Source organism: Nomascus leucogenys, chromosome 8 (assembly GCF_006542625.1).
Source record: "Nomascus leucogenys isolate Asia chromosome 8, Asia_NLE_v1, whole genome shotgun sequence".
Taxonomy (NCBI): Eukaryota; Metazoa; Chordata; class Mammalia; order Primates; family Hylobatidae; genus Nomascus; species Nomascus leucogenys.
Genome location: NC_044388.1, coordinates 64,941,818 through 64,966,326, shown reverse-complemented (window position 1 = coordinate 64,966,326; position 24,509 = coordinate 64,941,818). Strand labels below are relative to the sequence as shown.

Below are 24,509 nucleotides of genomic sequence, written 5' to 3'. Positions count from 1 at the left end.
TTCCAGCATATTTATCTCTGTGATAATGTGTTCTTTAAGCAGATACTAATTTTGGATTTCATTCCTTGAACACAAACCAGTTAATATACACAGAGAATATTCTGAATGCATACTAGGTATCCAAGGACTGCCAGTTTGTAAGAAATTTTACAATGGATAACTCCCATAAATGATCAAATGTCGAGTGAACAGGGAACACATGATATTCTGAATAAATCATATTCTTCAGAATATCTTGAGTTTTGGCCTACCTCCTACGCTGACCTCCCTCCAACTCTTCTTGAGGTCTAACTGGACTCTCAGTCCAGCCCTGCATTGGAGATGCCTCTCCATGGGAAAGGGGTGTTTTTGGCCCAGCTTGCCTGTCACTTAAGCTCCTTGGTGGGCAGGGTGGAGACAGGGCTCTGCACCCTGCTGGGCTGAGTGTGCTCATTCAGAGGAAGCATTTCTGAACTCTGCAATTGTCAGCATCCCTGGCAGCTTCTCTTTATTCCTCAGAAAGAAAATACAAAGAGTTAGCTTTAGTTCTGAGTTGGAAAAAGAGGCTCTTGAGGAGCATTTCATTGATGGACTGCACAGTTTCCTTAGAGGCTTATGTGATGATTTTTCTCCAAGTCACCCAAAAGGGTGTTCTTCCATTTGAACACCTGCCCTCTTCCATGGAGGACAGAGACTCAAAGACATATAACGTCTTCAAGTATAATGTAATATAATGCCATGTTATCAATCAGTTAATCAACAAATATTGATCAAAGAGTTATCATTTGCAAAAGCACCATGAAGCTTACAAAAAGAAGACAGACATAAACCCTACCTTTATGGAAGTTATCACATTCCACTTGGGGAGATGACACCTATTGTAGGATAAGGAATAAAATGGTTAGTAACATAAGGAAAATAAATTTTAAAACCATAGGCGTTCACATGCAAAAACAAAACAACCAAAAAAAAAAAAAAAAACCTTTTGATTGAGAAAGTTGTAGAATAAGAGGATAAAAGAAAGAGTCGTAGAAAAAGTGGGATTCGAGCTGGTCTTGGGAGGTCTGGCTTACATTTTGACACGTGGAGTTGAAATGTGGGCTCTCAGAGAGGAAGTGAGAAGCTCACTCTGGCTGCTTCAGTGTGCATGAGGGGAGAAGTAGAAACGAAGTTGGAAAAGCATGCTGGGGCCAGATTGTGAAGATCTTCAACATCAAATAAAGAATTTCGAAGATGTTCAGTAAGCTGTAGGAACCAATGAAGGTATGGATGGCATGGGGAAGTTGTGTTATATTATATCAACTTTAGGAATTTCGATCCAACGGAGATGACTTAAATGGTTTAGAGAGAGAGAGCATTGACAAGAAGACCAATGAGCAGGCTGCTGTGAGAGGAATTCAGTCTGAACTAGCATGGGGCGGTGAAGATAGAAAGGGTGCAGAATTGGTAGGACTTGGAAACTGATGGAATGTGGGAGAAAGAGGAGAAGATGATGGTGCTGTCAGCTTCCATCAGAAATTAAAGAGGAGGAGCTGGGTTTGGAGCAAGGGACTGGGAAATTTTGAAATAAACATAATTTATTTCAACTGCATATATCCAGGAGTTTGTAAGGGGAGATACCAGGGACCAGGATACAGATTTAAATACGATAAACAGTAGAAGGAAATCATTATAGAAAGTGAAGAGAACTGAGCAGATAGCCTTAGGAAATCTGTCCCCTAGAGTTAGAAAGAACAGGGAGAGCAAAAAACTGAAGAGGGGCTATAAGGAGTAATATAAGGAACCCAAGAAAGTACCATCTCAGAGAAATTAAGAATATTTGTTTATTTTGGTTACAATAGACAACTTAAAGTGATTCAAGCAAAAAAAAAGGAATTTATTGTATTATATGTGGATTGGTTTTCTATTGCTGTATGACAAATTACAAATACAGTGACCTATTAAACAACACCTATTTATTATCTCACAGTTTCTGGTGGTCCGAAGTTCAGGCATGGCTTAGTTGAATTATCTGTTCAGGGTTTCACAAGACTGAAATTGAGGTGTCAACAGGGCTGCCTTATCATCTGGAGCTCATGGTCCTTTTTCAAGCTCACTTGGTTTTTTGTATTTATTTTCTTGTGGTCGTAGGACCAAGGTGCCTGTTCCATTGCTGGCTGTGAGCTGGGGGCCACTCTCAGGTCCTGGCATTCACCTTCAGTTCCTTGCCATATGACTTGCCTCCTCCATCAACATGTCATCTCTCACTTTGAATCTCATTCCTGGTACAGCCCCATCCCTTTTAGGGTTCTCTTAATTAGACCAGGCTCGCCAAGATAATCTCTCTATTTTAAGGTTGGTTGATTTTGGACCTCACTTATATTTGCAAAATCCCTTCACAACAGCAGAACCTTGATTACCGTCCCATTGACCAACTGGGAAGAGGTGTGTGTCTGGCAGGGGGCACGGCAATCTTGTGGGCTACATTAGAATTTGGTCTATCATAATATAACTAAAAATTCCAGGGATCAGGCTGGGCGCCATGGCTCACACCTGTAATCCCAGCACTTTGGGAGGCTGAGGCAGGTGGATCACTTGAGGCCAGGAGTTCAAGACCAGCCTGGCCAACATGGTGAAACCCCATCTCTACTAAAAATACCAAAAATTAGCCAGGCGTAGTGGCCGGTGCCTGCAGTCCCAGCTACTCAGGAGGCTGAGACAGGAGAATCACTTGAACCCGGGAGGCGGAGGTTCAGTGAGCCGAGATTGTGCCATTGCACTCCAGCCTGGGCAACAAGAGCGAAACCCTGTCTCAAAAAACAAACAAAAAAAATTAGCCAGGTGTGGTGGCACATGCCTATAATCCCAGCTACTCGGGAGGCTGAGTCAGGAGAATTGCTTGAACTCGGGAGTCAGAGGTTGCAGTGAGCGAGATCGTGCCACTGCTCTGTCTGGGTGACAGAGCAAGACTTTGTCTCAAAAAAAAAAAAAAAAAAAAAATCCAAGGATCAGTCTAACTTTTGACATGGCTGAATCCAAGGGACTTTACTGTCATCAGGACTCAGATTTTCTGTCTTTCAGGTTTTCTCTCTACTGGGAAGCTTCCTTCTCCAGTGGGCTTTCTTTAAGAGGTGGCTAAAGAAACCAGCTGTTAGTAGCATCATGCTCCCATGGTCTCGCTAGGAAAGAGTGTGTTGCTCCTCCTAGTTCCAGGTAGTCTGAGAGAGGCCTTTGATTGGCTTGCCTTGGGTACATGTCTACCCCTAGACCAGTCACTGTGGCTGGAGGGTTGCTGTATTATGATTGCCCAGACCTGGGTCATATGTCCATCTTCTGGGCCAATGTGTGAAGTCATCCCAGCCCAGATAACAGCCAAGTGGAGAGGTCATTCCAGAAAAGATGCTGTTCAGGCAAAAATGCTAGTCTACTAAACAAAAGGAAAAGAAAATGGAAGGAACTATTACTGGTGAACTGTATCAGACATTGTTAGAGAAGTTAAGAGGAGGACTCAGCAAAGGTCACTGCATTTAGAAGGCAGGAAACCATTCCAGACCTTTGGAGGAGAAGGAAGGTTACTAACACAGAGAAAAATGGTGGAAATCAAGCTCCAGAGTTTTAAGATATAGGCAGTGAAATACTGACATTGAATGTATAGTACAACTGTTTGTTGGTAAACAGCAGAGAGGGGACAGCCATTTGGGACCGTATTAGGGTATGGATAAAGTCTTTTAGGAATAGCGGTGACTGAGTATGCTTGGAGTATGAGAAATTTCCAGTAGAGAGGAAAAAGACTGAAGGGAAGTTGGAAGCAGAGTTGACCCCAGCAGGATCTGGACCAGTAGGAGGAGAATGGATTAAGAGCCCAAGTAGAGAGGCCACATACAGTGTAATAACCTGGGTAATATAGCTTTTGAAATTTTTTTTTGTTTGGTTTTTATTTTTTTGACTTTGGTCATTTGTCGCTTCTTTGAAATAGACAGGTATCATTGCTTTCAATGTAGCTATCATATGGTGATTAAATATACTCAAAAGATCCTCAGCATCTCTCCGGCCCTGTAATTGACAGAAACATTTAACCTTAGAGAAGTGGTTCTCAAAGTGTGGTCCCGGGACCAGCAGTATCAGCATCACCTGGGAACTTGTCAGAAAAACAAGTTATCTGACCCCACCCCAAGCCTACTGAATCAGAAATTCTACAGATGGGTCCTAGCATTCTCTGATTTAACAAGACCCTCTAGCCATTTCTATTCGTTTCGTTTCTTTTTTTGAGTCAGAGTCTTGTTCTTTCGCCCAGGCTGGGGTACAGTGGTGTGATCATAGCGCATTGTAGCCTTGAATTCCTGAGCTCAAGGCACCTTCCTGCCTCAGCCTCCCAAAGTACTGGGGTTATAGGCGTGAGCCACTGCATGTGGCCTTCTCCAGCCATTTCTGATGCTGCTTCAAGTTTGAATATCACTGCCTCAGAGGTCTGCATCTCCCCTCCACATGCCACAAAGGTTTCCTTAATAGTGGCTTTGAGAAGCTATGAGAACTAAGTATGTAAGCTGCTGGTGATGAGAAAATGGGGGTGTTTGTAAATCTTGAAAGGAGATGACAACTGTTCAAATTCCACTAATGACTAAAGATGTAATGGATTGGAAGAACAGAATAGAAAGGCTAAGTTGTAATTTAACTTTTTTCGAGTTTGTGGAGGGCTGACACATGATGATGATGATAGGCATCATCAGAGTTTCAAGTCCCTGGAGGACAGAGAAAGGTGAAATGGGCTTAAAGTATAGCTGTAGACTGGTGATTCTTTTGGAGTAAGGGTTAAGTCCTAGAACAGGTTTTGGATATGGATCATTTAATTTAAATCCAGGTTCTTCCACTAGATGCTATTAGGAGGTTGCAAAAGAAGGGCATGGCAAGGTTTCTTTCATCAGGGAGCTTAGAAACTTTTTGAGCCTTCAAGACTTAAATAAATCCAGTGGAGTATAAAAAGACAGTATAACAAAGTGCTGAACTGAAAAGGACCTTGGGTCAGAATGTGTGGTAGAGACTGTAAGTGCTGTGGGTAGTCAGGGGAAGGAGAAATTGGCATTGTGTCATTTTCTCCTCTAGGCAGAGGATGAAACTGACAGCCTGGAGTAATTTCCCAGGTCCGATGGCAAGATATTGGACAGCTTGGCTTCAGGAAGTGCTTTTTCTTGTTCTCTCTCTCCTTTCTGAGTATGTCAGAGTTGCCAGGTCAAAGTGAAGGTTTGTATTCTGAGACTATGAATGTGGAATATTGTTAATATTTTTGTTTGTATGAGAAGCTTGTAGGATAAATTACATTTTATCTTGGACATTTGAAATGGAAAGAGACTCAAATAGAAGTTTGGCATATTTGTTTCAGACAGGCTTTCAGACTTACTCCATTCGTGGGGAGAACATGAATGAGCCTGTTGGATGATGCTTTAATGTTGTAGGATGAAGAAAGCAAAACTACTGATTTTCCTTAGTGGAAGAATTAAGTTGCGCCAGTTCTGGGATGATAGGGAAGAAAAAAACACTTCGGATGAACATGACATTTCCACTGCTTTTAATTTCTTTGCACCTTGCTTGTGGCTCATGTGGGTAAGTAAACAGACCACTGAACCAAGAACCAACAGAGAAGGTTGACAGAACACTGTTAACGGCGAGCATAAAAGCTGTTTAAGTCCAAGAGAGAAATAACAAAAATACCATAATCATCAAGGGGAAGCCAGAAATTCGGTACCTGATCCAAGGTACTAAAGATGTTTTTCAGAAGTCTACAAGTAATGTGATCTGTTTTCAGTCCTATTTGGGGGAGGGTTTTCTTAACTTCAGCTGTGGCGTGCAGGTGTCAACAAGAGAGCTTCCTTTTACTTCACTGTGATAATGGAGTGACTTGGGGTGCGTTCGAGAGCAGGGTCATTATTTGCCGTCACATCAAGAATAATACCTGCATCAGGGGTGTTCCTCTCACAGAAATTAATCGCAGAGAAGGTGTGTGTTGCTCTGATGGCCTAGCAGTCAGAAAGATGAATCATCTCTTATTTCAAGGTATGGAGAACAGTTGCGTCACTCATTTCTTTTTTAAGGAGACTCAGTTGAAATGGCAAAATAAAAAAGAGAGAAATAACAGAAAACAGTTGTACATCACTAGATCAGTTCATATAATCCACAGACTGTTGTCTCTACCCGGAAACCTGATGCCTGGCTAACTTCTACTCATTTTTGACTTTCCTGCTTGAATGTTAGTTTTGTAAGAGAAGCCTTCCTGAGACCCTCCTTCTAAGTGAGGTACCCCCATCATGACTACAAATCACAATGTTCGTTTTTCCTTCATATTGCCTATCCAGTTTTCAAATTTTATGCATCTCCTAAAACTCATATAATTATTTCATGTCTGCCCCTCTTGAGGCAGTGAGCTCCTTAGGTACAGGATCCTGGGCTATTTTGTTTACCATGTATTCCTCAGTTGAACACAGAGCCTGGTAGATTTAGCAAGTACCAAGTAAAATTGTATCAAGTGAATGATTTAATTAATGAGAAAGCACTTGGTAAACTGTATTCATTATGAAAGTGATGGTTAATTATATGAGTAGCAGACACCTCCTTTCTCTCTTCTGTCCTAATTTTGTCTCTCCATTTTTTATTAGTTCTTTATTTTGAGGTATACTTGTCAGTGTGTTACCAATTCCAAATCTAAGATTTGTTATTATTCATTCTTGCCCCTTTTTAGAGATAAAGGACCACTCTTTTTTTTCTCAGAAATGCTATTAATGACACCCACAATGCTAATACTACAACTCTGTTTTTTCTGTGCATGCTCATGATTTGAAAGGAAAAACATGACTGGCCTTTCTCAATGATGTATTTGGGAAGCAACAAGATTCTAGTGTAGCACTTAAAGTCTGTTTCTCGTCATCCCCAAAGCTGCTAATACAAGTTCCTGTGCCTCGAGTGTGCTTCTCAAAAGTATACAAAGCAAAATAAATTGATAGTATCGTTCCCGGAGAAGCTATTCCTGGGTCAGCCTTAAAAGGGAGGAAAAAAATCAAGAAATCCAGGTGTGGAAAATATTAATGATCAGGATATGAATAAGTCTTTTCATTAAAAGCAACAGCAAATAAACAAAAACTTATCCAATCCTTTTCCAGCAGGGCCTTGCTGTGCCACTCTGGTGGGTGTAAGTGTTGTCTTCGGTGGGTGGAAATGGCAGACAGCCAAGTGGAAAATTTCACAGCGTCGCAAACATTCAGTGCACGAAACGCTGCAAACCAGCAATCTGAGAGAGCCGTGTACCAAATAACCACGCTCCCGCATGTGCCCTACTGCCCACCTTACTCTCTTTCTCTTAGCTTCCTGCGTGATGCCTTCACTTTCTTTTTCCCGGAGATTCCAGATTCTTCGTTTCTGTTCGTATTCTTTCCTGAAACTCAGCACAGTAGGGCATGCAGACGTTGGGATGCTCCGGGGCTAGTTGGTGATTGGTGCCTTACCAGTGCTGGCTTTGGTATTCTGGCTCCAGAGCTCAGAAACAGGCTATGACCACCAATAGCGCTTGGCATTAACATAGTAGATTTCTTCTCGGGAACCGTGTGTGCTTTGCAAGAATGATCCTCTCGATCTTCTCCATGACCCAGTAAGGTATGACAGTGGCAGAAGGTGCTAGTCCTTGCCTCCTTTTGCAGAAGAGTAAAGCCAAGTGGCCTGTTTTGAGGTTTTTGCAAGTTTGCATCTCAGCTAAGATTGTGTCTGAAGTCTCCCAGAAGTCTCAAAGTCTTCAACTTTGGGGTGAGGAGTGGCTGGCTGTACCATGCTGTGTTCTTTTTGGGAAAAGAGCAAGAACATTGAACTTCTTTTTTAAGAAAATGGTCTGCGGTGAAATATCAATTCATCTAATTGGTCGTGAGACTTTAATTGTTGAAATAACACGTGATTTGATGATGTGTTTACCTTTTTCTTTTTCTTCTGTTCTATTTCCATGCTAGGTATTTCTCACTTCTCTGTGAAAGGAAGAAAGAAAGCACCTGAGCCCAAGAGCCCTCAGGAGCCCTCCAGCACCTGTGGGAAGTCTCCATGGTGAAATATAGGCTGAGGCTACCTGTGAACAGTACGCAGTGAATGTTGTAAGTTAACAACCAAGAACAATATCTGTAGTGGCTTGCCTTGTCAGGATTCATGAATCACTTGATGTAACCAAGCCAGGTGTTGAAGGGGCATTAGCATGAGCTCTAGGTGATCGTCCAATTAATTTCTTTTTTTAAGAGAAGAGGTCCTGTTTGTATTTGCTGGAACTTGCCTTTCTCTCGGCTTCTGTGGCAAACTATCTACTTCAGGAATAAAAGGATGGAATACAGTGATTCTTTCATTGTAGGAACACCTTTTCTACTGGTACAGTCAAATAGTATCAGATTTAGAGCAGCCCCTTTAAACTGGGCTGTTGCAATTCTTTTAGGTTGGTGAGTAGGGGGTAAAATTCTCCAGGCTAAGGATTAGCAGTCAGAGTTTCCATCCAGCAATTATTCTTCCATATGTGCAGTTGATGAAAATGACATTTTTCTCTCTGGCTTTTAAAATCTTGAAGTATACAAGTTATAAGCAGTTATGTTTGGTGCTTCTCTTATTCAAAATGAGCTGATTTACTGGTTTTAATCAGGTTACTGGCTTGGGATTTTGAGACTAGTAAAGTTTGTTCCCACATGTCACCTGATGGCCGCCTTGCATGACAAGTTTTAGTATCAAGTAATGGAAGAGATGACATAGTGTGACTTCAGGGAGCCCTTCCACTAGGAAGTAATGCAAGGGTGCTCAGCCCTGTTACTTTCTGGAGAGTTTACCTTGTTGCTGGACTGTGTTACAAAACAAAGTGAGGAGATTTTGACCAGGAAAGAATATAGCTACATGAAACCCAGGATGGCCTATGAACACCTCTGAGGATGAGAAGATATTATCTTCAAATTTTAGGAAATGACAAGCCAATTTCTTCTAGGTTTTTGTTGTTGTTTTTGTGTATATATAAATACATATATTTCTGTAATATATATGTATATTCTTGTTTATGTATGTCTGTGTGTGTGTGTGTGTGTATATATATATATATATATATTTAGGTTTCCAGCTTCTTGTTAACTCAGCCAGAAAAATTTTTGAGCATTTATTACCTTTTTTTTTGGCAGTTGCCTACAAGATTTGTAAAGAGCAAAGTGCAGCATGTCTCAGGGAGAAAAGTATTGACATGGAAAAAAAATTGTTCCTAATTTTTTTTGTTTCATAGATTTCTAAACATTTGTATTAAAATATGCATGTGTATCCATGTCATCTCCTCAGGGTTAAATAATCAGTAATATTAATATGAGCTTATTAAATTCAAATTTTCGTGGTGCTTCATTGAAAGCAGACAGCAGGAGACACTGAAGCTTCATTGTGTTTCCATTCTGTACACGTTGGATCTAGTGGAAATCAGTCAGCCTGGAATCAACTGACCTGAATCCTATTCCTACTGTTGAGATCAAGTACCTTGGCAACCTTGGGCAAGTCGTGAGCCCCCATAAGACAATATTTTGCAAGTCTGTGTATTTCTCCATACTACCTTATTTTCAATTTTTTTCTTTTTAATTGAGATGGTGTCTTACTCTGTCACCCAGGCTGGAGTGCAATGGCATGATCTCGATTCACTGCAACCTCTGCCTCTCAAGCTCAAGTGACCCTCCCACCTCAGCCTTCAGAGTAGCTGGGACTACAGGTGCACACCACCATGCCTGGCTAATTTTTTGTATTTTTGGTAGAGACAGAGTTTCACCATGTTGTTCAGGCTGGTCTTGAACTACTGAGCTCAAGTGATCCTCCCGCCTCTGCCTCCCAAAATGTTTTGATTACAGGAGTAAGCCACCATCCCCAGCCCATACTACCTTTTTATTAAGCAATCAGCATCTTGGTTTAGGGTCGCCATAAGGGGAAAAGCATTGTGAAAGCACTATTTTACTTATTTTTTTAAAAAAAACCTTATTGTAAAAGTTTCTATCACTATCAAGGAATAATTGTGGGCCATGTTAGATTTGGGTACTCCAGTTACAGTGTGTTTTACTAGAAATCATTTTCCCCATCAGGTAACTGTTAGAATGCACTTCTGGTGGTATTTTTTAAAGCATTTTTATCCTAGGAAACAAGTGTCTTATGTAAAACTGCTTTAGGTTTCAGGCTTTATTTAAATAACTCGTGCAGTTACCATAATCAAGATAGCTTTTGTTTCAAATCTAGTGGGGTTTTTTTGTTGTTGTTTTAACCGTTGCTTTGAACTGTTCATGTGACACCCTGTCAGACCTCAAAGATTGAGTGAGGTTTTCAAAGGACTTCTGAAGTGTACACTTTAAGATGCCACATGGCAGACTTGAAGTAATTTTAAAATCCTTCTGTAAATGGAGTGTGTTGAGAGAGCAAGAAAATACCAAATTCTAGTGAACTCTTTCTGCATGCTAAGTACTTTCTTTTCAAAACCGCATTTGCTTGGTAGGGGCAGTGGGGGTTCCTAGTTTTCTTAGTAAACTGTGATGTTGGTAACCTTTCATTATCTGGGCACATGTTTTCAACACTGGTTTTCTATGTTCCCTGGGTTTGGTGTCCTGCATGCCCCAAAGCCTGTGACATGGAGAGCTGTTGCAGTAGAGAAGGCAGGCGATTTTCAAAGAATGCGTGTTTGCACATAAACAGGGTCTGGGAGTGGGTGTATAAATGTGTGAGTGATAATCATAGCAGCCATTGGAAGTAGTGGTTCCCATGCTCAGCAGTCCCTGCAGATGTTACTCCTGGCATTCATTCCTCTGCATGTCCCATTAACTGCTTCTCAAATCTGCTACCACTTGCCAGCAGATGGCCTTTGCCCCTGAAGATGTTTCAGACTGGCTCTAAGAGGAGGGGGATCTTGTACAAGAAGAGAATGATGCTGACACTGAACTCAGAGTTAGCAGACCTGGATTTTATGCACAGTGCTATTGTTAGCCATATAACCTTGGGTCCTCTCTACCATGGGGACTCATTTTATGATGGACAACTTGAGAGAATTGAGTTAAATCACCTCCAGTGGTGGTTCTCACCCTAAGTATCTCAAGTTGCATGAAGTATCAGCCTTAGATGAGGCTGACTGAACCTTTATTTTACCTTCTTGGATTCCTAAAAATCAATGATTTGGCACTACCTCATTTACAACTGCTTTTAAAACATTGAGCACAGTCTTAGGGTTAAAAGAAAAAAAGAGTTATTACGTCTTTCACTACCGTGAAACCCTTTTCACAAGACCCTCCTGGGCACCATATGACAATTCAAAGGTATTTATTTGAGACCATCCTTAGACTATAGCTTTAGCTGTTTAAATTTAGGGTCCACACTCACTGGTCCTTTTGAAAATGAACAGGAGCCATTTTTGAACTTGAGTTTTCTAAAACTAACCACCTCTGTGCTCAAATATTGGTTAGAGTCTAAGCAAGGAGAAAGTGATCCGTATTTCATTCCTAAGCTTCTCTGCTTCCTTAAGTAAGAATTCTTGAGTTACCTTATCAAAGCAGCCTTCCCTGATCTACATAAAATAGCATCCACCCCATCCCTCTCAGTCCTCTAGCCTTCTGTGTTTTTCTTTTAAGCACCTTACATATTATATATTTATTTGTTAATCATCAGTCCCCTCAACTAGTCTGCAAGCTCTGCAAAAGGAGGAATGGTATTATTATCCTTATTCTTATTCTTATTCTTCCCTGGTGAATGAATAGTACCTAAAATACTGCTTGTTCCCATAATGGGCAGTCAGTAAGTATTCATTGAGTGAATGTCTAAGGATAGAGTAAATTTGTCCCTAGGCCTCTCGTGTGTGGGCCTGAGCCATTAGGAAAAGGAACATACATGCTGTTCTGATGAGAATGCTTGAATCTGATAGCAGTTTAAGGGTGTGGGGAAGGGATGGAGAGTCTAGGCTATTTTCCTTAGAAGTGGATACTTGATGTGTATAAAGAAATGTGAGGAGGGAACAATTTGTGTAAAAAAAAAAATTCTAGACCTATCAGTAGAGTTTGGGGATTTTCTAATACTTTTTTTAAAAGTCTGCACTGTCTGTATTTCCTCTCCTTTTCCATTTGAGTGGTTTGCTTTGTCACTTGTTTGTGAGCATCCTGCCCTGGCTTTCTGTGAACGGCGGTGGTTTTGTCTCTTATCATCACATCATTTCATCACTGCTTACGTTCGTGTTTCTCTTCAAAGTAGGGTTGGGCCTGAAGTGCTGTATCTCCCTAGAAAGGGGCTAACTGAATAGCACTTCATTCCAGTGCACACCTTAGAATGAAAAAATGGTGTGCTGGTACAAATGAAACCCATTTAATGTCTCTGTGGTGTGTGATGGGAAGTTCACAAAAGCTTTCTTAGGGAGGCATTGTGCTAGTTAGCTTTTGAGGACAGCAATCATAAAGGTTTCTGGAATTTTGTGTCTGTGGACTCCCTTTTCAGAATAACTGCTCTGAGTGCAGGCATTACGTTATTCCTAGGAAGAAATGGAGAGACTAAAATAAATACCTCTGTACCTGTGTAAAGAGCATTATGCTGTCTGTGTAAGTCTTAAAAAATGGGAGCTGAATTTCTCTTACTCTGAATCTCCAGAGTAAGAGAATTGCACACACACACACTCTAATAAGAGCAATCTGGGAATTTCCCTCTGTGTCTGTCAATTTGTACCTTTTAGATTTGCCATGTGCGATACCAAATTCTCCAGCACTATAAAAAAAAAAAAATCTGAAGTAGATAAGAGGGTCAGGAGAGAAGGGGAGATTCCACCACTTTTGGACAAGTGAGAGAGAAGAAGGGGAGATTCCACCACTTTTGGACAAGTGAGGGAGAACAATCTCCTTTTTCTTATATCCTTGCTTGTAATGGTCCTGCAGATTGACCTACAGATTGTAAAGGCAGAGAGGTTATGACTGAGCTCATTCCATCCAAGTGCACTGGGGATAGCTTCAAGTCTTCTAGAGTTTCCTCTGTCACCCATTTCTCTCTCTTCCTCAGACTTCCTTGAATGGCTTCTGATTGACAGCTTCGCTAGTTCCTGGCCATTGCCCCTGGTGTGTTATTTGGGATCGGCACCTTTGGCAGGGTCTTTGCAGGAGTCACTGCTTCTAAGAAGTGGTGTCAGAGCTACCTCCTGAGGCAATTGACAAAGTATAGCCCATCCCAGGCACACCCTTTCCCCTCGGCACCTTCTTCCTCAAGTACTCAGCTCCTCCTCTCAGCATCTTGGAGAGGAGGAGGAAAATGCAAAGAACACCCAGACGTTGTGGAAGGAAAAAAGTTCATGGATCTTTTACAACATTCGTGTTCTATGGGTCGGGGGGCGGGGGAAATCATCAACAGCCTGGTTAGGCTGCTTTGTAACTGAACAGTGCCAAGGTAAAATGCTTTTGTGTCCTCTTTAAGTTTAGAGTTCACTCAATACATGATATTTATTAAAAGACTGTTGTGTGCCAGGATGTTCTTGAGTCTATCAGGGATCCAGTGCTGAGTAATCTGTACTTACTGCCCTTTGAGACTCTAGGAAGGTGCTTTGGGAGGATGTACTTGGTGGCAGAGTCAGGCGTACCGAAAGGGACAATGGGTAAGAGTTGTCAGCACTGGAATTTCAGGGAAGACATCTAAATTGAGCCTTCAAGCAGAGGTAGAATTTCAACCCAATATATGTGTGTATTTAGAGAAGACAAAGGATGCTTTGAGAAGAGACTAGGATTAATATTTTATGTACTACTTCTGTGTCTGGGCATGTGAGAGCTCAGAGCCAGAGCTTTCTTTCCATCAGAAATTGTTTGGTTTGAACACTGACAAAAACATAGCATGAGGATTTGTAGCACATGGCCACCAGGCCACCATTTTCTTCAGGATCATTTTAGATTTTTTTTTTTTTTTTTTTTTTTTTTTTTTTTTTTTGCAGATGAAATCTCTTGCTGTGTTGCCCAGGCTGGAGGGCAGTGGCACAATCTTAGCTCACTGCAACCTCCACCTTCTGGGTTCAAGCAATTCTCCTGCCTCAGCCTCCCAAGTAGCTGGGATTACAGGCGTGCGTCACAGTCCCCGGCTAATTTTTGTATTTTTCATAGAGACAAGGTTTCACCATGTTGGCCAGGCTGGTCTCGAACTCTTGAGCTCAAGTGATCTGCCCACCTCAGCTTCCCAAAGTGCTGGGATTATAGGCATGAGCCACTACTCCTGGCATATTTTGGATCTTTATATGTAAAAGTTGAAGCAAGAACTTGGGATGCCTAAAGAATGATGCCTCCCAGCATTAGTAAGGGCAGTGTTTCCAACTGAACTTTGGACAGAAAAACACAAACAAAACTAAAGATGTATTTTTTAGGTGGTATAAATTCGAAGTGCTCAATGTTCAAGAATCCACAAGAAAGAAGGGCAAGGATGACTGAATAGTGATAAGAACTAGTTGACATTGTTTAGTCATAGAACCCAAACAAAATCTATTGGTTCTTAACAACACATAAATTACTCCTTAGGACTAATGTAAAGAGACAAATAGAAAGGTAACTTCATTTTTTAATTATCTAAATTTTTCACTTTTTTAAAAGAATCATATTATACCATAAAAATATTAACCACATCTCCAACTTAAATTCATGTTAAATTTCCAGTGGTAGCTATGTAATAAATTATTGCTAAGTAGAATCGTAGACCAAAAGAATTAATTCATCTTCTTATAAATCCAGAAGATTATGTTAACCTTTCCCAGACACCTAAACAAGTATGTTACATGATTCAGAAAAAGTCATTTTTGACAAGTATAAAATGATTTTGAGGTATGATAGCAAATTAGCTGTTTGAAACCTATGTTAGAGAAATTAAGTTTTCAGAGTAATTTTTTTTCTATTTGTGCTTATATTCCTGAAACAACTTACTTAAGGAGTTGACAAGGAGTAAACAACTTACTTACTTAAGGAAACTTTACTTTCCTTAAATGGAAACATAAATGGTATACAAATGGCAATCCTCTATCATAATCTTTTATTTCCAAAACTCAGACAGGTTTTTGTCATCATGCTCTTTGGACTCTTAACCATCTTCTACTACTTTTAAATTCTACTTCTTTCTCAATACATTGATAAACAGCATCTTGTGATCATTTCCCAGTCTTGAGTGCCTGGCACTGGGAGGTGACCTGCCCACATTGCTGGCAGAATTCGCTGCTGGGCCCCTGCACAGGTCCCAGGCTGTTGGTTATGTGTTTCAATCTGCACATCAGCCATTCTCACCAGCCTTCCTTTGTGCATCTAGAAATAAAAATGCTCTTGATAAAATGGTTTTCTAAAGTTTCCATTAGGTTGCTCTTCATTTCATTTTTCCTTTCTTCTTCCCAAGCCTTTGTGGCTTGCATAGAATTGAAAAAAAATGTAATTTCTCCAGGGCTAAAATCCAAGACTTTGATAGGCAGTCTTAATGCCTGGGGCTCCTACGAGTTCCTACCCGTTATAAGCATTGTAAAACTCACCCTGCAGAACAAAGAGAACTGGGCACAAAGATTATTCTCTTCTTCAACCATGGCAAGCCCTAGTTTTCCGGCTTCCTTTGCCTTTTTCTTCTTTGATCTCTAAAAGGAGGTAGAAGAGTAGAATGCTATTGTTCAGAAAGGAGAAAGCTATTGCTTGTCCAAACAGGTTGTTTTTTTCCTTCTCTTTGGCAACCTCAATGGCTCTACCTGTTTCTGGCTCTCATACTTCTGCTTGTGAACAGCCTTCCTCCCTAATTTTCAGGAAACTAACAAATTAAAGGTGCAAATGTCAGGTGGCTACTACATATCTACTGGCTCACATAATTCAAAATAGAGTCTTCAGCGCCTATCTAAAGCTAGTTCCTTGCCCCTTCTCAGTCACCACCACATCAAGCACAAATGTAGATGAAAGGGTAGTGTGTCAAGGTGAGAGCTGCCCACTGGGTAGTGTTACTCTGTCACTTGCTGTAGGGGACAGATTAGCTGCCAATCAGTATCTCATCGCTGTCATTGGCGTTTATAATCCAGGTTCTTAGCCCCACTGGTGATCTATTTCTGTGCCTCCGCAGTGATGCCAGTTGTCCTAGCAACATGCTGGCTGACACTTCGTTAAAGGCAAGTGAGGGAGTGGTGGTGGAAGAGGGTGGCCTCGAGAGGGTCAGAAGGGAGTTGGCAGTCACCTTGCTCAAAGAGGATTTTCCATTTCCCTCATCTGGGCAGGCCTCCAGGAGGAAGACGTCACTTACTAAGTGTATCATGGGAGTGTAACTTACTAAGGATCGTGGACTACACGGTCTTTCTGGTACAGATAGAATCCCACGGAGAAGAACAAATGAATTAATGGGTAGTCGAGGCAGAATGTGGAGACTACCGGGCCAAGATGTTAGGTGATCTAAGAGCATCTGATGGTATCAGTTTTTCTTGTGAATTAGGTTAATGTTCTGCTTGTTTATCAGCACTGGCATGCAGAGTTGGAGACATGAGTAGATGTTTGGGAGGAATCAGAGGTCAAGGGAGGCAGAAGGAAGGGAAACACCATGACAGTCCCTCTTGGCCCCTTTTCCTGTTGACAGGTCTGGCCTGAAAGCCATCCAGTGTAATGAGAGCCTTCTTACTGAGCTCTGGTTATTTATCCATGCACCCAGCCTTGAAGAGGAATATGGCTCACTTTGTACTCTTCTTCTTAATTGCTCTCCTCTCATTATGCCACATTGAACTGGCACTAAATGACTTTTTCTGCCATTTTCCGATTTGGATCCAAAGAACGTAGAAATACTGAGGATTGTATCTTAAAGTCCCTGTCCAAAGTGGCCTTGCCTAAATTAAATCTAAAATGGCCAGTCAAGTGACATTGGCAGACCTGGGGGCTTCCCTCCATGGCCACTTCTCTGTGGAAGCCCCTAGGCAATAGATTTGGGTGACATTTTCTCCTGAGAGTGCTTCTGTCTGTGTGGCACTGGAGATGCCAAGACATTTTTCATGAAGAAAGAGACTCAAGGTGGGTCTTTGCAAGGAAATGGGGAACAAGGAGACTGATGAAAGGGTGTCCCCAGAGCATTGAAGACCCACAGATGACAGGAAGTATGACGTATGCATTGTTGCCTTTCCCTTCACGACTAAAAGAGTTTTTGTAGTCTCAGTGACCGTTGTCATTTGTTCCACTGAATGACCACACTCAAGCCGAGATAATTGCATGAAACTGTGTGCTTATGATGGGAAAGGCATTTAGGGTGTAACTGACCATTTCTGGCACCTTTTGTATACTCAACAAGTATTCACTCCTTCTACCATAGCTGAAATAAGGGCTGGTAGTGAAGATCTGGGACTGGAATTGAAAGACATAATTTTTGGAAAAAGAAAAACTCCAAGGGCAGCTGTTGGCACTTTCAGAGCATCCCATATTTTCAGGATGTTTCATACGAGATAAAGTAAATCAGTTTTGTTTGACAGGGTGTAGTGTGCCCAGCCAGGTCATTATTTTAAATTGCCAAAATGATTTAAATTATAGAAGACACTGTGTGTTCCTGAAACAATAAATACCTGTTAAGTGCATTTTGATACTGTGGAGAAGTACAGTTTTTGTTTTTTGGTTTTTTTGGATTATTATATAACTGTTAATTCAACACTTAGTGTTTAAATACTCATCATTTTTTATGGTGCACAGGTAATAAAGATAGTTCTCTCATATGAATAAGAAATACAACTAATGTGAATGGCATTAAAGTTAGAAGATTCAAATTCTTCTCTGGGTTTGATGGTTGCTTTTTTAGAAGAAATTTGGTAAAGTAGATGATAGACCAGTTAGGTTTCATGAACTTCATGCTTCATATTCTTTTCTTTTTACAACTAGCTAGATACACAGTAAATAATTGGAAGCATACTAGAATAGAAAGAACCTTCTTCCTGAATAAGTTGTCGTTGGTCACAGGGGTAGGCGTCAATCAAAATATTAATGACTAGGCCAGGCGCAGTAATTCCAGCACTTTGGGAAGCCGAGGCGGGTGGATCACCTGAGGTCAGGAGTTCAAGACCAGCCTGGCCAACATGGTGAAACCTTATCTCTACTAAAAATATATATAAAATTAGCTGGGCGTGGTAGTGCATGCCTGTAGTCCCAGCTAGTCAGGAAGCTGAGGCAGGAGAATCACTTGAACCCAGGAGGTGGAGGTTGCAGTGAGCCAAGATCATGCCACTGCACTCCAGTCTGGGCAACAGAGTGAGACTACATCTCAAAAAAAAAAAAAAAAAAATTAATGACTAAGGAGAAGATAGGGACACCTTGGGCTCTGTCCAATAGCAGGAACCTCAGGCTAAGAAGGGACACCTGAGTTTTCTTGCCATCCCTACCCTTTTAGACCAGGGGCAAGCTACTCTCTTTCTGGGTACCTCTATTTCCTTATCTTCCAAAGGAAGATCATTATCACTGTCACTTAACAGCATCAGATTTAAAGTATTACTTCATATAAGAGACTCTTTGAATCACATTTGGGTTCAGATTTCAGACCTGCCACTCATTAGCTGTGTGTCCTTTGGGAAATTGCCCAACTTCTCTGAGCCTTATTTACTTCATCTATAAAGAAGGTCTGACCATCCCTACCCTGATGACCTGTTAAGAGAGTTAAATGCGATAAAGTCTGTTAAGTTTTTAGCCCAGTGATTGCTCCCTAATAACTGTGGCAGCCACGATGCTGTTTTGATGATAAATTTCACAAAACAAAATCTATCATGATGCGTTGCTTAAGTGAACAGGTGAGCAGTTGCAACTTGCTAGTCTCTTTGTTGTAGAGACATTTCTGCTGTAATAGGAGTTGTCATTAACTGTCATTGTCATTACACTGACAGTGAATTCGGTTATGTATTGTTAAGACCTTCTGCTTCCTTGACATGTATATAGTAGAATAATTATGACAGTGAAGGTGACACATTTGTCAGAATTATCCATGTGCATATGCTGAGGGCCCTTGGAATTTTAGGTGAATTTTATAGTATTAGTCAAACTGAAAGGCACAGTGAGTTTGGAAACTATAATAGTCTCATCTATAAAAGGAGTAGGGAGATTCCCAAAGGCTATTGATATGAGTAAAACTCTGAAAAAGTAAAACATTAAAATACATTTTGATGTGGTTACCGTGTCTAGGTGGTGATAGGTAAAAACAGTCTAGTCTAATTCTTTGAAATTTAGGATAGAAGAAAGCCTGAAGATGGATATCTACATTCTTGTATCTTCTTTCAGCAAATATTTACAGAAAGAGAGAGAGGAGAGAGTGTGTGTGTTTGAGTGTATGCACACACATATGCTACAGGCTAGGCACCCACAGTAGTTAAAGGAGCTTTCAGTCACTGGGGAAAGAAATGAGAAAACAGGCAATTCCTTTACATCATGACCAGCGCTCTCCTAATGGTACCCACAGGTTGCCATGGATGCAGACCAGCATGGCATCTTCTGGGATCAGGGAAGCTTTCATCCTCAGACTTGAATTAAGAGTAGGTGTTAACTAGAAAACAAAGTGGATGTATCAGTTAGCATATACTGTGCAACAAGCCATCCCAACAGTTAAGGGCCAAGACCACAATCTTATGATTGTGGGCCACCTGGACTATTTTAGTCTGCGCCAGCTTGGCTGGGACTGGTTAATCCAGCATGGTCTCACTCACATAGCTACTAGAAGGCTGGTTTGCCTGAGAGATGGGTGATCTTCAGCTGGGACAGCTTGTCTCTGCTTCAGGTGGCCTCTCATCCTCCAGTAGACTAGTCTGAGCTTCTTCACTTTGCAGGCTCAGGGCTCCCAAAAGCAGCAAGAAAGGGCAAGCCCCAGCGCATGAGTGCTTTTCAAGCTCTGCTTCAAGATGCTTGCCAATTTCCCTTTAACCAAAGTAAATTACTTAATTTGTTCAGTTCAAAGGATGGGGAAACTCTAGCTCTAGTCACATGAGGACAACATGAGCAAAGCTCAAAGGTAAGAGAGAACCTGGCATGTTGGAAGACAGCAAGTAGTTCAGAGTGGCTAGAGTCAGGCATAGGTGAAGTCTCATGAAGAAAAAGCCAGATCATAAAGTGTCTTTTCAGTAAGCTCTGCTGAGGAGTTTAGAGTTTATCTTGAAGACAGGGGAGTGGTCATTGAAAGAGTTTAAGCAGGATGTTGACATGATCAATGAGATGTGTAGAGACATGGTTAGGTGGCAAAAGCCTAAAAGCACTCGTTAGCCTAGACAATTCAGGAAGTTTCCAAAGAGATGACCCAGGGATAGCATAGGAGAAGATGGAAGGACTTGACTGAGAGGTGGCTCAAAGCTGACGTGTACTTTCAGAACAATGTGACCAGAAAAGAGGTTGGAGGCCCATCAAGGTAGAGCAGAAGACAGAGGCTCAGGTCATCAGCACTGTCTGTATGAATCTGGTGGGAGAACTCCGCCAGTGTTCCTTACCTCGCTCCTTTGTGGGATCCTGCCAGACTCCAGTGTCCTTGGGTTCTAAATAAACACCTACCAAGGGGCTGATCAAAGAGATTCCAGTCTCCGGAAGTGTCTTCTTGTCATTGTCATCACCCAGCCAAAGACTCTTTTCCTTCCAACATGTTTTTCCCTTTGACCTCAAAATAAACAATGTGTTCTAAAGGCTCTGGGGTGCTCTCAAAATGCTTCTCTGACCTCGGATAGGACCATGCTTACCCATTAATTTCCAGATCTGACCTTTTAACTACACCTTTAAGCATAACTCTTTCAAAAGGCAAAAATAGAAATGACTGTTTCATTTCACCAAATTCAAGTCGCCAAGAGTGAGAACGTGCGGTTTTCACCAGTACGTTTGGGGACCAGTTTGTTGTCACTGAAACTGCCTGATATCGGGTTGGAGTGGCTGGGTATTTTTCAGTCCCTGGGGTTATAACTCAAATGTTGAAAGTGCTATCTTTTATAGATAAAATTGAGGGAGGGGAGCATCAAAATGTGTGCGATGCAGATAATAATTTGCCAGGTTTTCTAATTTTTTTCGTTAAAAAAGAAAATACAGAAGAGTCTAAAAGTAGGGTAGGCAGCCTTCATTCCTATGCTCTTTTCCTTGAGGGACACCTTCCCTAACCAAATAATTGAAAATAAATGGGAATTGTGGGAACAGAGGAAGACAAGAAGGAAAACTAAAAACCCAGAACCTAATCTTCCAGGGGAGGTGGGCCACTTTTGTAGCTCAGATTCTGACATTTTCTCCAGTTAAAGAGTTCGAACAGACTTACTGATTGGAGTGTTCTGTCAGCATTAAACTCAATGCAGGGTTCTGCTCTGGCACCTTTGGGGTGGTGGTTTAGCCCCTCTGTGTGCCGTGTCTTATCACCAGCACTGCTAACTGAATGGGATGCATTTTCAAAGACAGGAGAGGGTTTGAAAAACCCCAGGGCATGGTCGGAGCCTGCAGGCATTTGTTTGCTGCTGAGAACCATGGCAAGCATTTTTGACATTTTTATCAGAGTCTTAGTTAAACAATTATGTGGAGGACTGATAAAGAAGTGTGTGATAGGAGACTTCATAATTTAAAGTGCCCAAATTTGGCGAGCTTTATACTCATGTGAAATGGAAATGAAAACATGGCATGTTTTGGAATTCCTGATTCTGCTTATTTGCTTTAATAGCAGATCATTGCATAAACACTGACTCATTGCATTCTATACTGAAAGGAAGATATGGTTTGCTGTGTTCAATCTGGTCTGGCTTCCAGAACACAGTATAGAACAAGTGCCAGAAGAAGGGATGAGCTCAGCTTTAGAGGTGACTGGAGAGATATCCAATTCCATGTCTTGTTCTGTACAAACACATGACCTTACATGAAGTTTTGCATAAAATATTGAAACAATACATTTCTCTTTATAAATATGTATGTAATCTGTTCTAGAGTGTATGGAGTAGACAGTAAAAAAAAATAGAATCTTCTTATTTTTGGAAGTGGGGTGAAGACGCAGGTGTGCATATGCTGCCACCTGCATGTTATTTCACTGAGTTTTGTCAGGTTCTTTTCTTACTCATCTGCACTTTGTATGTTACCTTAAGCGCTGTAACCATTCTAAGCTGCCAGGGACATGGGTATGCAATTAAAGTCAACACTGTGATTAAAACCACCTCCTGTTGTTTACCTTTTTAGAAATTTTAATAATACAGTCAAGTCTGAAAGAGCAGAACTTTTCTCAAAGCTACACACTTGGTTGCCTCTTCTTGATTAATGCATGGGGGCGGTCATTGTAACCTAAGGTCTGACAGATGGTGCGGAGATTGATGAAGTTAAGGCCTGGTAAGTATTCTGAGTGTCTTATAAAGAAAAATAGGCTACCCTAATTCAAATTGTTGTTGCTCTTCCAACCTTCTTTTATGTAAACTCCCTGTATATTACAATGACAGACTCTCTTTCTCTCTCTCTGTCTCTCACACACACACACATGCATGCATGCACACACATGCACACATACGCACACTCTTGACATGGTCTACTGAAAGCTGCCTAGCTACAGAGAGGTGCGAATCTAATCCAGGGCACGTAGCTGCTTTGCATTTCACTGGTTGTCTAGTGTCACTCTATGATATAGGCATACGGTCATAACTGTGAGTTATCTTTGTCACTTATCTTAATATTAAAATGCCTCTGATCCAATCTGTCTGCCTTATCTATTACATCATTCACATATCTAGATTCTTCAAACTTAACTACTCATTGCAGCAAACTCAGGAATGCTGAGCTCTAAGGCATCTCCATTTACTTCGTTCATCTCAATCTCAAATTACTAACCATAGTTCAGTTTCAGGATGACACTGAAAATTCAAAATTACTTTCTGTGATTAACTTACATTGTGATGGTTGGGAGTTATTTAGCAGAAGAGCTGTTCATCTTCTGATGAAGCCCTTTTCAAGTTTTGAAGTGTGTGTGTGTGTGTGTGTGTGTGTGTGTGTGTGTGTGTGTGTGTGTGAATTGCCAGAAGTCTTTCAGATAGCAGGGAGATTATTGGAATGAGAAAGCAAAGCTTGTATGAAAACTTGTGGCAAAGGTCATCTGTGCTGTGGGGGAAATTTCAAAGTAGGCACAGTTTGTTTCCAGTGGTTCCTGCCTGTCCTTTCAGTGGCTGGTTGCTCTCTGTTCCCTTTCCAGTCGAATCTTTCCCCTCTTCCAGATGCCTCACATCAGTCTAGGTACCTTGGTTGGCCTGTGGAGAAAAACATTCTTGTTAAGACACTCACATTAAGCTGATAGAGACCTTGGCTAGGATAATTGCATTTTTCAAAGGCTAAGGGTTGGAAGGATTTAATTTTTCTCTTAATTATTTTTTATGGAGATGAAATCTCACTATGTTGCCCAGGCTGGACTCACACTCCCTGGCCTCAAGTGATCCTCCTGTCTTGACCTCCCAAAGTGCTGGAATTACAAGCATGGCCTGAATTTTTTAATGGTGATTTCAGCTGATCCCAGGGGAGATCTTTTGGGTGTCATTTTTCAAACAGATTAGGAAGCAAGCAGCTGCCTACCTAATCAGTCTAAATTACCCATTCTGACTTCTGTCCAATAACTTTCCATATAAAATAACTAACAATAATAATCAAATAACTTTGCATGTAAGTTTCAAAGCTATGGTATAGTTCACCAACATAATTTTCCAGTTTTTTTTTATTACGGTAAAGTACACATAACATAAAATTTACTGTCTTAGCCATTTTTAAGTGTATAGTTGTACATTCGTATTGATGTGAAGCCATCTCCATTGTCTTGTCTTCACACGTCTTTTTTTCTGGCAAAACTGAATCTAGACCCATAAAATACTAATGCTCTACCCTCCACCCCAGCCCCTGGCAGCCACCATTCTACTTTCTGTCTATTATTTTGATACTGTAAGTGCCTCATATAAGTGGAATCATGCAGTATTTGTCCTTTTGTGCCTGGCTCATTTCACTGAGCGTAATGTCCTCCAGGTCTGTCCGTGCTATAGCATGTGTCAGAATTTCCTTCCTTTTTAGGCTGAATAGTATTCTGTTGTATGTGTAAACCACACTTAGCTTATCCTTCATCTATCAGTGGGCACTTGGGTTGCTTCCACCTTTAGTATATTGTTAATAATGTTGTTATGGTATGAGTGTGCAAATATCTCTTTGAAACCACTCATCAACTCTCTTTTGTTTTTTTTGAGACACAGTTTTGGTCTTGTTGCCCAGGCTGGTGTGGGCAATTTTGTATTTTTAGTAGAGTCAGGGTTTTGCCATGTTGGTCAGGCTGGTCTCAAATTCCTGACCTCAGGTGATCTGCCTGCCTCAGCCTCCCAAAGCACCGGGATTACAGGCATGAGCCACCACGCCCGGCCTTCAGCAACTCTCTTTTACGTCTTTATTAGATACAAGTGTTTGAAGAAGCCTTGCATCTACCCACTTTTAACCTTTTTTCATGATAGAACTGTAGGTGGACTTTCTGCCTAGTAGTGTTATTTGAAGCATCCTCTCTGCTGACCTCTTTCCTGAGGCCTAAAATGCTACTAATAGTAGTTCAGTCCTCAAGTATCAAGCAAAGCCTTCAGCTAG

The 24,509-nt window shown here is 41.2% G+C and overlaps 1 protein-coding gene across 8 annotated transcripts in view; it reads left to right on the top strand.

The window, feature by feature from the left end:
* ATXN1 (ataxin 1) overlaps positions 1-24,509 on the top strand; it is a 453,518-nt gene that overhangs the window by 265,563 nt on the left and 163,446 nt on the right. For all 8 annotated transcript variants that reach the window (XM_030817352.1, XM_030817350.1, XM_030817346.1 and 5 more), the window contains one exon: positions 7,941-8,078. The gene's annotated coding sequence lies outside the window, so the exon portion shown is untranslated. The remainder of the gene's footprint in view (positions 1-7,940; positions 8,079-24,509) is intronic.